Source organism: Passer domesticus, chromosome 2 (genome assembly GCF_036417665.1).
Source record: "Passer domesticus isolate bPasDom1 chromosome 2, bPasDom1.hap1, whole genome shotgun sequence".
In the NCBI taxonomy this organism is placed as follows: Eukaryota; Metazoa; Chordata; class Aves; order Passeriformes; family Passeridae; genus Passer; species Passer domesticus.
The window spans coordinates 26,220,352-26,234,142 of record NC_087475.1 but is presented as its reverse complement, the minus strand read 5'-3'; the positions used below and the strand labels follow the sequence as shown (position 1 = coordinate 26,234,142).

Here is a 13,791-nt window from a genome sequence, read left to right as displayed (position 1 = left end):
ACTTTCTCTCCCCCCTCCTTCTTTTTTTCCCCTCCTCTCCCCCCTCCCCCCATATTTTTTTGTTACTTGCTTAGGAACTGTATTTTTATATTATCTGTGAGCTCAAAAAAATACTGTTGTGCCCCACAGTTTATTATTTATTGCAATCCTACTGGTTTGCACAGTGGTTTCTTTTCTTCCTATCTCCTCCTGTCTGCCTTTTTAAACTTACCGTCCCTGCAAATGAGAGAAAAGCCCTTCGAAAAACATTTTACAACTATGTGTATGGTTAATCATACTTTCGCCTCTCTTCCCTTATTTTTAACGCCAGAAACCCCAGGTGCGGGGGAAATCCTGCAAGGGAGACGACAATCCAAAGGGAGAGCACTCCTGTCACTGCGGCCGGGCTGCTGCAGGGAGGGCTTGGGCACAGCAAGCCCGCCGGGCGCGGAGCCAGCGCGGGCCTGCCCGGCCGAGGCCGCGGCCCCGCCGCTCTGCGCGCCCGGCCCGTGCCGGCGCAGCACAGCCTCCCGCTCACAAATGGCTGGCGGCGGCGCCGGGCCGGGCTGCTCCGCCAGCTCCGCCGCTCGGGGCTCATTACCATGAGAATTTTGACAGGATATTAGATTTACTAATCCTGAACTTTCCGGGCTGACCCCTCACTCGCGAGCAGACAACGCCGCTGTCTGCCGGCCAGGCCCCTCCGCCTGCCCTCAGCATGTCTCACCCCCCGCCCCCGGCACACGCACAGCCCACACACGGACACCCCCGGCCCGGGGCTCCTCTGGCCGCCGCCGCCCCTCCCTGCCCGGCCCGCCCGTCCCTGCAGTCGGCTCCCAGCACTGCCCCGGCTGTCTGTGCCCTCGGCCGGGGCTGCCCGCTTCCACCGGGAGGCTGAGCCCCGTGCGGGAGCGGGCAGCCCGGCCGCTGACCGCAGCCCGCTGCAGGGGCTGCCCGCGCCAGCTCTCCACGCTGGCCTCCCTCCCCCCAAAACCGGCCCCTCCTGAAAACACAGTGCCTATTAAGTTGCTGAAAACAGCAGATTTCCACTGATACTATACAGATAGAGCTGACCATTAAATCGCAATTTTACATCCCCAGGCAGCAGTGGCTGCTGACAACCTCTAAAGCTTGTAATCCCATTTAACCCCCTCCTGTCATGAGCAGGCCCACCCTTTTGGAATAATGCAGGCCAAATTAAACCTGACACGGCAACAAGAGAAATAAAACCCCCTTTAGCTTAAAAGTCATGCCACAGTGGGTAACCCTGACCTTCAGCTTTCCCGCTCCCTTCTCTAGGGAGCTCCCCCCCGCCGCTGGCGTTGACAGAGGCAGGAGTGGGGAATTGCAAGGCGGCTGGATGGCCCTGGGGACAAATTAAAGGGAATTTTGCTAGACAATAGAAGGAAATTTCACCTGAGGGGTTTCTTTCCTTCCCCCTTTTAAAAAAAGTCGTTCTATAGTAATAAAAAATAAGCCCCGATCACTCCTTGCCAAGTGCTCCCTGCCTGACCTGACCGCCAAAGGCCATCCCTGCTGGAGCGGTCCCAGCCTGTTTTGCAGCCTCCCTGCCTCGGAAAGGAACCTCAGCTTTTCACAGCCCATGGCTGTGAAAGAGCCCAGGCATTTAGAGCCCAGGAAGCTGACCACTTCTAAGGTCCTTTAAAACAAACACCACCCCCAGTAGAAAGAAGGAAAAAAAAAGAGTTCTCTTCCTTGCTCAGATTCCTGCCTGTAAGTTGTCTGCTTTGTTAGGAGAGGAGGGGAAAGGCACAGGCAGAGTGAGACTCGTCCTGCGTTATTCACACACGGCTAGTGCAGGAGTACAGGGGGAGCTTTCAGACCTAACCCAGGCAACCCAGGAACCCAGAGTGTTCATTACTCTGATCTCATTTGGGAAAATAACACTGTTTATTTGACAACATTTTCAAGAATACTGGACTATACGGACAAGCCTGTATAAACAGCGTACATCCCCACCACTGCAGCAGCACTTGCAAATGTGGAAGATGACCTTTCACACTTAATCTACACACAAGCAGACAACCACAAGTTGCTCCCCAGTTCTCCTCTCTGTTTACTGCCTGCTGAAGAAAAGAGCCAAAAGTCAGAAAGCATCTTGAAGCAGGTAAAGGCCACATTGCCACTCTATCTGCATTTTCGTACTTCTCTTTTTTACGAGAGGTGCGGTGGGAATATAGTTCTATAGACAAATTACAAACCAACACATTTTTCTACCCGTCCATCTGTCTGTCTACAAATACACGCCCGTAATCAGCGCAACCTGCCCTTGCCATCCAACACACTTTTCTCAACACTCCCCCACCTGCCCTTATTTCTGTATGCTGAAGAGCATGCGAACAAACACCTTCCCAACCAGAGCTGTGCCTGCAGCAGGAGAGGTAAATCCCCGGATCGAGTGGAAAGTTTGCTGCGGAAGTTTGCGAGCTGCATACAGCAAGCCTCTGCAAGGGACCCTGTCTGTACCACACCACTTTGCCCGTAACTCACCGAGTCACTCTCCCAGAGGCCCCACAGCAGGAATGAACTTGCAGAGCTTCTAAATACTGGAGCACTAAAAAAATCAGGCTCATTACCTGGACACATGGCTTCTCATTACTTCATTGCTTCAGATGCCACATCCCTTGATGCTGCAGATCGGCTCAAAAATTTGAAGTACTCCTTCCTCTTTTTTCCCCCTTTCCCTTTTTCTTTCTTTCGTTCATTCTTAAAAAAAAAAAAAAGTAAAAACCGACAAAAAAAGGATGCTTGACTAAAGTTAGCTTAAATTTGTTAAGAATAAAACCGGTATAAATGTTTATTTCGACTTCTTCGTGCGGCAGTGTACCGAAGCCCAGCCCGCCCAAGCCTCTTTAGCAATGGAGTGGTTTATTTAATTTGTCAGTATAATAGAAGCAGCTGAGTGAGAGACAGAGAATGCAGTGTGGTATAAAAGAAACAAAGGCTAAAAGTACCACTATTTTGATTCCCTTTTTAAAATTACTTCCAAAGTGTGGTATCTATTGTGAAGAATAATGCTGAACAAAGCACAGTGTCTTGGCAATATTCACAGAGCTCATTCACAGAGCCAGTTCTGTCTGTACATTCAGAGGTAGAATACACTTATAAATGATGCATTGGAAGGACTATAGTTCCTATTGTATTCCCAGTGTAAACAAAAAGACAGACAGAAGCTGAATGGCATATGGGCAGCAGGGCAACACTTTATTCAACCATTCCAGCACCATTGTGAAGGTAAAATGGGAGTTCTCTCTTCAAATCCAGTGAACACATTTTGGGTTAGGCTAACAATTTATATATATAAAACACAGATCTGGTTGTACTTTTGTATACTCCTGTGGAAAAGTGATCTTTAAAGCAATCTAAAACAGGGATTGCTGTCAAGTTTTGGAGGTCATTCCCAATAGGATTATGTAGCCTCTGGAGAAGACTGACTAAAAGAGGGTCTGTGTGGTGGCTGTGGAGGTGGGGGCTTGATGCACAGAGCCAAAATGGCTTAAAACAGAAGTATCAAAATCTGACAAGGAGGCCGAGGTGCTCAGGATCTGACCCACCTGGAAAAAGATATGTTATTGGAAGGGGCATTCTTTGTATGGAAGTCTATCCTTCTTTTCCCACCATTGTGCCCTATTTGCTAGGCAGTAAAGACTGTCTGATCCTGCAAAAGGAGATTGGAAATTGGAAACTTTGCCAGATGATCATAAATTGCCTTTACTAAGTCAGGCATTGTCCCTGCTGAACAGTTTATGGTCAGAGAAAGCCTCTTCACTTTGTCTGAGGGGAAGAAAAAGCCACTCCTGTGGAGGAAGTATTAAAATTAGATGTGTCCTTTCTGCCCTTGCTGTGTCAGTTGATGCCAGGAAGTTTTATGATCACTAGCTCCTCTCCCTCCCTTTATATTTTCTGCTGTCACATAAAGGCTCACGTGCTGAAACTCTTCACAGGATCCAGTCTTTCTGATTCATGCAGGCAATGCCTGTGCCTGTGTGATACAGCATATCTGCTGCACATCACAGTCTTTGGTTGCATTTGGAGGGATTTGCGTGAGTAGGGCAAAGGGACCTGTCTGCCTTTGCTTGCTTGCCTTTTTTTTTTTTTTTTTTTTTTTTTTTTGTGTGTGTGTGTCTGTCAGTCCTGTTGCATTTGCTCCATTGCACACCATGGGTGATCACTGACTGAGTTCCAGCAACCAGATTAGGAATTGCGTATTTGGCTTTGTCTGATGGCTGTTTTGTGCTCAGTACAGCTGGGGCCAGGCAGGATTTCACACCTGTTTGAAGTCACTGGTATTCTCCAGTAGTGTCCTCTGGGAGCTGAGGGAGGGTTCCAGTTGGTTTGGGAGCCGTCTGGAGATGAGCTTGCCTGATCTGTTTTGGAATTAAAAGTCGGGTAGAATGTGCTTTCTTACGATGTGATGGAGATTTTGCAAGTTTCTGCCTTAGATAAGTCACTGTCTTATCAAGATCTAACACGATCATATAAATACAAGAAGGCTTCCAATGAGGATTACTCAGCTTGATCCCTAAAGATGAGTGCAAGCCTCTCTTTATGAGTATTTATAGTCTTTAATTAAAATCGAATCTGGAAAGTCTGTGTCCCTGAGCACTTTCCTAAATTCTTTGATTCTATTCACAAGAAAATAGTACTTGGATTAAAGTATGTTTGATGTTTCCAGGAAAGAATCCTAACAAATGCTATGTTTCACTGAGAGCTGCTGTCTGCCAGAACTGATGCCAAGAAACCCAAAATACTTTAGTGACTGTGCTGAGATGTCAGCCTTGATTACAGATGTTTGTGTCCTCCCACTAGGGCTTTTCTCCATGAGGGTCAGGTTAGCAACAGTTGAAGCTGTTAGAAAGAGTTTGCAGCTGATGTAGTACCATGGTCAGAGCTTGAGCCAAAATCTGTCAGTGCACTTCATGAGCTCCCTTGCACAGCACCAGGTCCTAGGCACAGACCTAGGCAGAGTAAGTAGTGGCATTGCATATGGCTGGAGGTGAGGAAAAAAACCAAAGGGTGTGTCAAAAAAAAAAGAAAAAAAAAAGAAAAAAAAAAGGTGAGGGGTGAGTGATCAAAAGAAAAGATATTGGAACTTGAAGAAGACCTGGACAGAATCACTGTCATTCAGAAGGTATGTTCTCTTGTCAGGTTGATAGTAATTACATAATTTTGTGCTGTAAATTAGAGATGCAGGTGGACAAATTTAGTCTATTTAGAATTTAGAAATTGACTTTAAATGACATTTAAAACCACAGAGCAATGGCATACATGTGGAAATTGACAATTTTTTGGGTGTTCTTTACTCAGTGCCTCAGGTAGGCAAACGTACTTCCATTCCAGAGTGTTGTGGTTTAACACCAGTTGGCAACTAAGTACCATGCAGCCTCTTTTTTACTGCCCCCCTGCAGTGGTATGGGAAGGAGAGAATTGGAACAAACATAAAACTGATAGGTTCAGCTAAGAGCAGCTTAAAATTTGAAATGAGGTAAAATGTGCTACTATTAGTATTACTACTAATTGTAATAAAAAGGAAGATAAAAAAGAGAGAGGCATAGAACTCAAGACAAACAAGTGATGCACAATACAATTGCTCACGACCCACTGACTGATGCCCAGCCTTGTTTCAACCAGTGATCAGTGGCTCCCAGCCAGTTAAGCCCAGTTTGTGTACTGAGCTTGGCATTCTCTGGTGTGGAATATCCCTTTGGCCAGGTCAGGTCAGCTGTCCTGGATGTGCTCCCTCCTGGCTTCTCCTGCAGCTCCTCAGTAGCAGAGCACAGGAAACTGAAAACTACTTAGCAACAACCAAAACATCAGCATGTTACCAACATCATTCTTGTGCTAAATCCAAAATACAGCACTGTACCAGATATTAGGAAAAAAATTAACTCCATCCCAGTTGAAACTAGGACACTGGGACATTATTAAAGATGAACAATTGCCAACTGGACACCACAAAACGAGGGCCAAAAAGTTATTGCTGAAGACATAGGTGTGTCTTTAGAAGTTATAGAATTTGGACAAATAATACAGACTTGTCAGACACTTATCACAATCAGTGATGAAATATTGAATTTGAAAATAAGACAGCCTTTGCCAATATTTTCCAAATCTGTCACCCTAGGTATTTCAGAAGAGGCTGCTGAGTCTTCACATACAAGGGACCTCTGCACATTTCTGCACACTAGAAGGAATAAGTATGAGCTAAGTATCTATACAAATATGTTATTTTTATTTGGCATGTCAGTATATATTTTTTTCTGTGGCTATGCTGTGAAAATGAAAAATAATCTCTTTTTCAGTCACTTATATTATGACTTCAGGATTCCAATGCAGATACAGTCATCACTATTGTAGCTTCAAGTATTAGAAGTAAAGATGAAACCAACTCACAATATATAAAAATTGTCAGTGGAACTAGGTATTATTTGGTATTCTGGAAAGAAGAATGAAAATTTGTGTTGCTTGTTTTGGGCCACCAAAGATTCCTGTTAAGGTATAAGGAATTAACTATAACCTGGTAAAGAGAAAAGAATGTCTAATCAGCCACTACATCACTACCACTCAACATGTTCTGAAAGATTACATTCTTTTTATGACTTTCTAGCACTTAAATTCTTCAAGGCGTAATTGAAAACCCATAGCAGTTGTTCTTTTAGGAAGAAAAAATTGTGCTGAGAACAGACAATAGATTCTAGATGCTGAATTTCAGTGACTGCCCTAGCACACTGAACATCTTATTAGGGTACTGGTGGAAATGTAATGTTTGGAGAAAATATTAGAGGAAGACATTTCATGGTGAAGACTTTAATGCCATATAGGTAACCTGGTTCTTAGAAATGTGTTTGTCAGGGAACAGAAACAAAAACTCCTACTTTGTATGTCCTATTAAAACCAAAATAATTTAATTCAAATTTCACCTACTTTCTATCTGCAAAAAGACCAAAAAAATTTAGAGAAATAATTTTTTTGAGAAATTGCATGGGGATTACTTTTGAATTACAAATACATTCAAGAAAATTATAAGATGATTGAAAATAATTCATTAATAGATAAAGACTGAAATAATTTAATACATTATTCATGATATATTATTCTCTCAGCTCCCTTGTTGATGACCTTCTGGTTACGTTTTTTTTACAGTGCTAGTGGAAGCTATTCTTTATAAATGACTATCCAGAATTCTTGACATAGCTGAAATAATAAAATGTGGACATCATTGTACAGAAAAAACATGTTTTATCTTTTGCCAGTGATTATAAAACTTCTTGCATCATGTCAAACTGGTATTATTTCTGATTTATATCAGTGTGACTAAGCTTAGAAAAGTGCTTTCACCTCAGAGGCGATGCATCTTCCAGTTGTTTTCCTTTGTAAATTTGTACTTCATGGACAATTTCCTCAAACATTGTTCTAAGTAAGCATTTAATGGTCTAATGGCATCTCATTCTGTAGAGTTTTTATCAGCATACAGGTGAAGACACTATGCATACTGAGGAAACAAGTAGTTTCAGGAGGAGTGGCTGGGTGGAAAGCTTGTCTTCCCATGGATTCCTATCCTACATTCCTAGTGCACCATGCTGTAAGGAGTCTGCTTTTCCTTCCCGTGTCCTGTGACTTCCCCTCCCCAGTGGCCTTAGCCCATCCCCAGATCCTCAAGAAATCTCTTTCCACTTGTGTGCATGCAGTTCTTTTCCACTAACTCACTTTTACTATATATTGACCTCTCTCCAGCATTTCTTAAAGTGCTACAGAATGTCCCAGATTTTTTTTAGGTCCCTGATAACCTTCTACAGATCACCAATTCCCTCAGTTCCCTCTTCTGTCTCCAACTACCAGCTGAACAAGAAGCAGCATGTTGTGTGGGTGATTCTGTGCTGCATCTGTGCTTATTAACTTCACGGTGTTTATTTACTGCTTTCTGAAGAGAGAACATCTGTGCATATGCTGCAATCTTCTCTCATTGGTGGGTAGGGATTGATTTGGATTTCTTGCCTCTTCATAGTGGCTGCTTTCCTTGAAACAAGAAAAATTAGATATCTCTGAGACACTCTTGGTTAGACTTGGCAAAAGCTAGTAAATATGAAAGGGAGATGGATATTTGAACAGCAAAAATGCATAAGGCTACTCATTTTAGGAATCCAGGCTCAAATACACTTAATAAGTAGAGAGCATTTGAGGCTATTAAGTGCACCATCTTCTAATCATTTCTTTCTCACCTCATTTCACCTCTGTCTTTATAATTTTTTTGACCTTCAGTAAAACTGAATAATAGATGGAGCAAATGTGGCCAGCCCTCCATCCTTCCCTGAAATGCCTTGTAAATGGACATATGCCATTCAAGCTTTTTTTTGTTTTGTTTTGTTTTGTTTTCATCTCTTCTGTCTCCCCTAATTCCCTTCTGTCTGCCACTGTTCTAGAAAGTTTTTTGCCACTGTTTTATAAAGTTTTTTTATGGTGTTCTTTCCTAGCTACATTATATTAAAGCATCTCTGTTCTAATCCTTTCTATTGCTGCCTCAATTCATCCTTTCTTTATTAAAGAATGTGGATTCTTGTGCTTTTATTCAATAAGTAGCTGTTACCTTACTTTAATTTTATATCCTTGCAAAGCGTTTTTCTATTTTAACCATCTGTTTTCTCCCATTGCTCCATTTTTTTCTCCATTTTTGTATTACTTTCACTTATCCTTTAGTTTTCTGTATTCTTTCATCATCATCCAAGCCCCATTTCCTGTAGTAAAAATCTGACAGGTAAATATTAATGCTCTATTGATAGATTGTATACAAGGCATTATTGATACCTTGTATGCTCTATTTGATATATTCTTGTTTGAAAGAATATTGCGTTTGTTTACAAAATGTCTGAATGTTACCAGCCGCTGAACTAATGTGAGCAAGTTTTCAAAGTTCTCTCTTCCACAAGAAGATTGATTCCTTACTTTCTATAATAAAAAAGTAAAGCAAACTCATAACTGTAAATCAAGCTGAGGATTATAACATTTTTCACTTACAAGATACTTTTCTCCCAGGTATTTTTATGTAGATGGGTAAAAGTAAGTGCAACTAGTATTACCTTTCTTGACATGAGAATCAGATTGTATAAGAGCCTAGCAGGAGGGAATTTTCTGTCCTAAATTCATATTCTAACTGTGTTTGACTCCACACTGGTCTTAAAAAAAAAGCCAAATCTGCCACAGGTAGCAGCTGCTTAGCCTGATGCACTTCTGAGTAATTTTACTGCTTTTACATGCAGTCACAGGTGAGTTAAAGATGTCCCCAGACCTGATATTTGGAGTGGCAGTTATTTCTAGACAGATTAGATTTGTACAGATTACCCTTCAGGGTCTGAGGGCAGAGGGTAGATATTTGCATCTGTGGGTTTCACTATGCTGTTGCAGTTGTTTTTTTTTTCCATTGATTCCTTTGCTTTTCATGTTATTTGTCTTTTCTAGAATGAGAATTTTCTCTCTTACTACCTGCCCTGGTGTGATAATAACAGAAAATCAAAGATAAAAATGCTAGAAGTTTTTTTTTTTTTTACAGGAAAACAGACCAGTTGTATAATTCCCCATCTCCTTAAACTATATTTACTTTGGGAAAAATAGCCACTTTGCATCATTAGAAATATTAAATTGTTAAATACAATCCCAAAGGAATCTACTGGGGCAAAACCCATTAGTCTTGCACTGGGCAAATGTGATGGCAGGTTGCACTTCCCTGAGGCTGTAATAGATGGTAATAGTCAAAGAAAGGCAGGCAGCAGAGGAGTTCTTCCTTGATACAGAAGCCAGCTTGATCCTAATGCATCTAAGGATTTGACTGCAATTAATGAGTGTATACACTGAAGCAGCAATGAAATGTTGATGGTTTTAGCAAAGCTACCACTCATTAGGCTGAGATAACTGTGCATACAGTTTAAGGTCTGTTGTGGTGCATTTAGAGTGGAGTCTTGCAAAGAAAACACGGTTTAGTTTCCATGGTCTGCCTTGTCTCATCTTTGCATAGAAAAGAAAGGAAGCAAGCAGCAAGCATAGCTTTCAAATCATAGGTATGTTTTCTGGACATACATTGGTTTTCCTTTTATTTGCATTAGAAGAAACTCATTCCTTCAAGTTGTAGGGCTTCAAACACTGCTATGTATGCTACTTGGAATTCCCTCTGTAAGACTGTGGTACGTGCTAGAGATGCACCTTCTTGCTTTAAAAATTTGCAGAGTTCCTTTCTGGCATACCCCATGGCACCTGCCTCTAGTGTCTCTTTGTCAAGAATAGTGAAGGCCAGGTGTTCCTGTAAAGGTGGGCTATGAAACAGTGGTTTTGCTGAGTAAGGCCCAGTGGACCAATCACCCAGAACACTCTTTGTGCTACTGACGCACTGTGGACTAGCAGCAATTCTCTTCCTTTCTGCAGCCATGCTTCCTTTCTGCAATGACTGGAGATTGTTTAACACAGATTATCCAGGAGAGGCACAAGAACCATAATTTCTGTTTTATTATCTTAAAGCTGGAGTTTGAAAGAAAAAATCCTGTAATAGTGCCAATTACTAAGCAACAGTGCTTCAATATATAAATGGCTATGGTTGATGGAGAAGTGAATTTAAAAAATCAGGGGCAAGTGATGGCAATAACAGACTTAAAAAAATGGTTATGTAATTGGCTTTTTCTTCTAGAATGTGTTTTATCAAGTTTACCTTTGCTACAGTCATTGATTAGAAACATCATACATTTTAAAACCAGAAAGAGCTATTGCAGTCAGGTGTTATGACAACTGGTGTAGCACAGGAGGTCAGCTTTGTGGAATAAATTTTATTTGGTGTCATAGATAATATTTCATAAAGTGTCAAGTCTTAAGTAAAAATATTCAGCACCAAAGAATCAGCCATTGCTATAGATTGTTTGAGGCACTAACTATGTTTACTGTTGAGGACAAATATGCTGTTCCTTAACTATTTGTCACCCTTCAACTTTGTACCCTAGCTGGTATTGTAGTTGCAAGAGTTCTCCGCTAGCATATTTTATCTCCTTGTGTTTATACTTTCAAACTGCCATCAAGTCAGTTCTTAACATGCTTTTTTCAGTTAAATGAGTTGAATTGCTCTTACTCTAAATCATGTTTCCAAGTTTTAAAATGTTCTTGTACTTCCTTAAATTTCCTCTAATTTGTTCTCCTTTTTCTTGAATCGAGGACATGACAACCAAGCAGAGGATATGAAAAGCAATCCAGCAGTCCTACTTTCTACTCTAATTTCTTTATGAATTTTGAAGGTATGTACTCATAGTATGTACTAGTATATAAAGCAATATGTACTATTTTAGTACTAGACTCAGAGTTTCTGTTCAATTTGCTACCCATCATGACCCTTAAGTCTTTTCCAGGACAGTTTTTCCAAGTATGGAAAATTTAATCTTCAAATGATCTTCCAGATTTATCTTGTGGAAGAACTGTCATTTGCTACTAACTCATTTTCCTCTTCAGGGCAGATTTTTTACAATTTTAAGACACCCATTAATTTTATGCTGCCATGAATTGTCTTGTCCAGACTATGTTGTAAAATAATCCTGGTATTTGAAAGACTTCAAAGAAAAGTGTCATTCATGTTTGATGCACTGTCTTGAACTTTGAGAAAGGACCTGCACTCACTGTGAAACATATTAAGCATTTGGCTGAGTGTTGAGTATCTTTAATGAGGGATTGGCCAATAGTTTGTGACTTCTGCCGTGTGTAGTCATTCTTTTTAATGACTCCTTGTCCATAAAAGCTATCCCTTTTCTGACAGTTTCTAGCCCTTCTGCCCATATGTAAAAGCTCAAGACCTTCCAGAGGACTTGTCCTCTCAGTTCTTCTGCATCCAAAGAATAATTTTCCCAAACATCTCTTTCATAACTAATCCCTTCTTCACACATTGTTTTTGTTTTCATCTGTTCCCCATTTCTTTTGTCTTCCATTCCAGTCCTCAAAAGAGCTTCCTCTCCTCACTTCCCTTCTTAGTCTGATAGCATCAGGGTCTGGAGGAAGACTGAGTTAGGAGAGGCTACCTAGTCAAGGAATGGAAGAAGGAGAGCATGGAGAGATGCATTTCTGGAGCCAGCTGAAGTGATTCATCACAGCACTCTCAACTGCTTGTCTGCCAGCTGAAATGAGCTCAGAAGAGCTCAGTGGATGTCCCTGCCTCAAGCAGAGATAATGAAGTTAGCTCAGGTCACAGCTAGCGCTGACTAAAATAACCTGTCCCAGTTTGCCTGGGATTACTTCACTTGACTATGTCATTATTTCATTAATACATTACTTGATTTCACTATGTCACCTCTAGTGTTGGTGTGGAAAAAAACTTTGGGGATGGCAGTTTCTGAAAGTGGTGTGTCTGCTGGCAAAAGACATCTGGATGAATGTGGTCAATCTGAACTGGTTTACACATTATACCTTTACAATTCAGCCTGGATATCTTTGTGTGCAAATGTTTTCTTACTGGCTTAAAAGTATTTGTATTTTTGGTCTACTTTGGAGTTAAGTATATATATTCAGCTAATAAAAATAAGGTTAGTATATTCTCAGATTGAATTGCTATATTTGATATAAACTCCTACAGCACTGTATATAAATGAATAAAGAAAAAGCAACAGAGATTAACTGCCTGAAGATATGAATGAAGGAATGAAGTGAAGACTTTTCCAATTTAACAAAGCAATTGATTTAAAATTCATGAGGGGAAATATGTGCCATTCTTGAAATTATAGATTATGTCACAATTTAATCAATGAGGTTGATCACAAATTATCTTTGAAGGAAGGACTTAGCCCTGTGTGTGAATGAATGCTTACCTTCAAGCATACCAGCATTGTTGTTGCTTGAATGCTTACATTGAACATATTCTTATATGCTGGAACACAGCTGCACCATGCAGCACTGAGTTACTAGTTACAACCTGATGCTGCTATAACTTTATGTTGTCCTCATCTTAATAGAATAAAATAGTAGAGAGGTTATTAGTCTGAATAACACAGCCCAAAGCATTTTAATAAAATAAAATTTTTATGTCTTCAAACCAAATGAAGTTAAATTGATTGTTTAGAGAACATCTAATGGGATTCTTTTATTCCTTAAAAATAACTGATATTATAAAATATTTTACATTATTTGTATTTTTAAGGCAAGAAGGAATTCTTACTCCTTGGAAGAAGCAGCAGATGATTTAGCCAGAATGCAAACCAACCAAAATCACCACAGAGGACAGGAACCCAAATAATCAAATTGTCAAATAAACAAAAGTAAAGAGCTAAAAGCATGAGGTTACTATAAGCTATTTTCTATAATAACCCTCCCACTCCTTGAGAGAAAAATCACTAGTCTCTTTATAGAGTACATCAAATCTCATTTTCTTCTAATGTGTTAAAGTGCACACTGAAAAAGGTAGAGTTGACTCCTGGGGAAATAATGTTAAATCAGTTCAGAAAACCGAAGTTTGGAAAAAGACTTTCATTTTCCTTTTAGTATTGCAACAAATGTATTCATCTGCCTAGATAATCTGGCATTTTAAATAACTTCACTCTTAAGCTCTGTCAATTTGATCTCCCAAGGTTAATTGATTATTTCTACAACAGTCTTGCCAGAAAAGATCAGAGCTCTTACATCTTTCCATTAATCCTTGCTGTTCAGGGAGAGGGTGCAAAATGAGAGTACTACTATTGGCTTGAATCTTTGCAGGTTTCTTATTTCCCCCCTCCTTAAAGTTTTATCATGTCTGATTAGTTTCACATCACGGCACTCCATTTCATTAGTTTCACTGACATGGCA

The 13,791-nt window shown here is 40.6% G+C and overlaps 1 long non-coding RNA gene across 1 annotated transcript; it reads left to right on the top strand.

The window, feature by feature from the left end:
* The first annotated feature begins 923 nt into the window (after positions 1-923).
* LOC135293544 (uncharacterized) lies at positions 924-12,545 on the top strand. The gene is made up of 4 exons (XR_010355651.1): positions 924-2,107; positions 6,125-6,197; positions 11,185-11,264; positions 11,951-12,545. It is a non-coding gene; the product is annotated as an uncharacterized LOC135293544 (long non-coding RNA).
* The last annotated feature ends 1,246 nt before the right edge of the window (positions 12,546-13,791 follow it).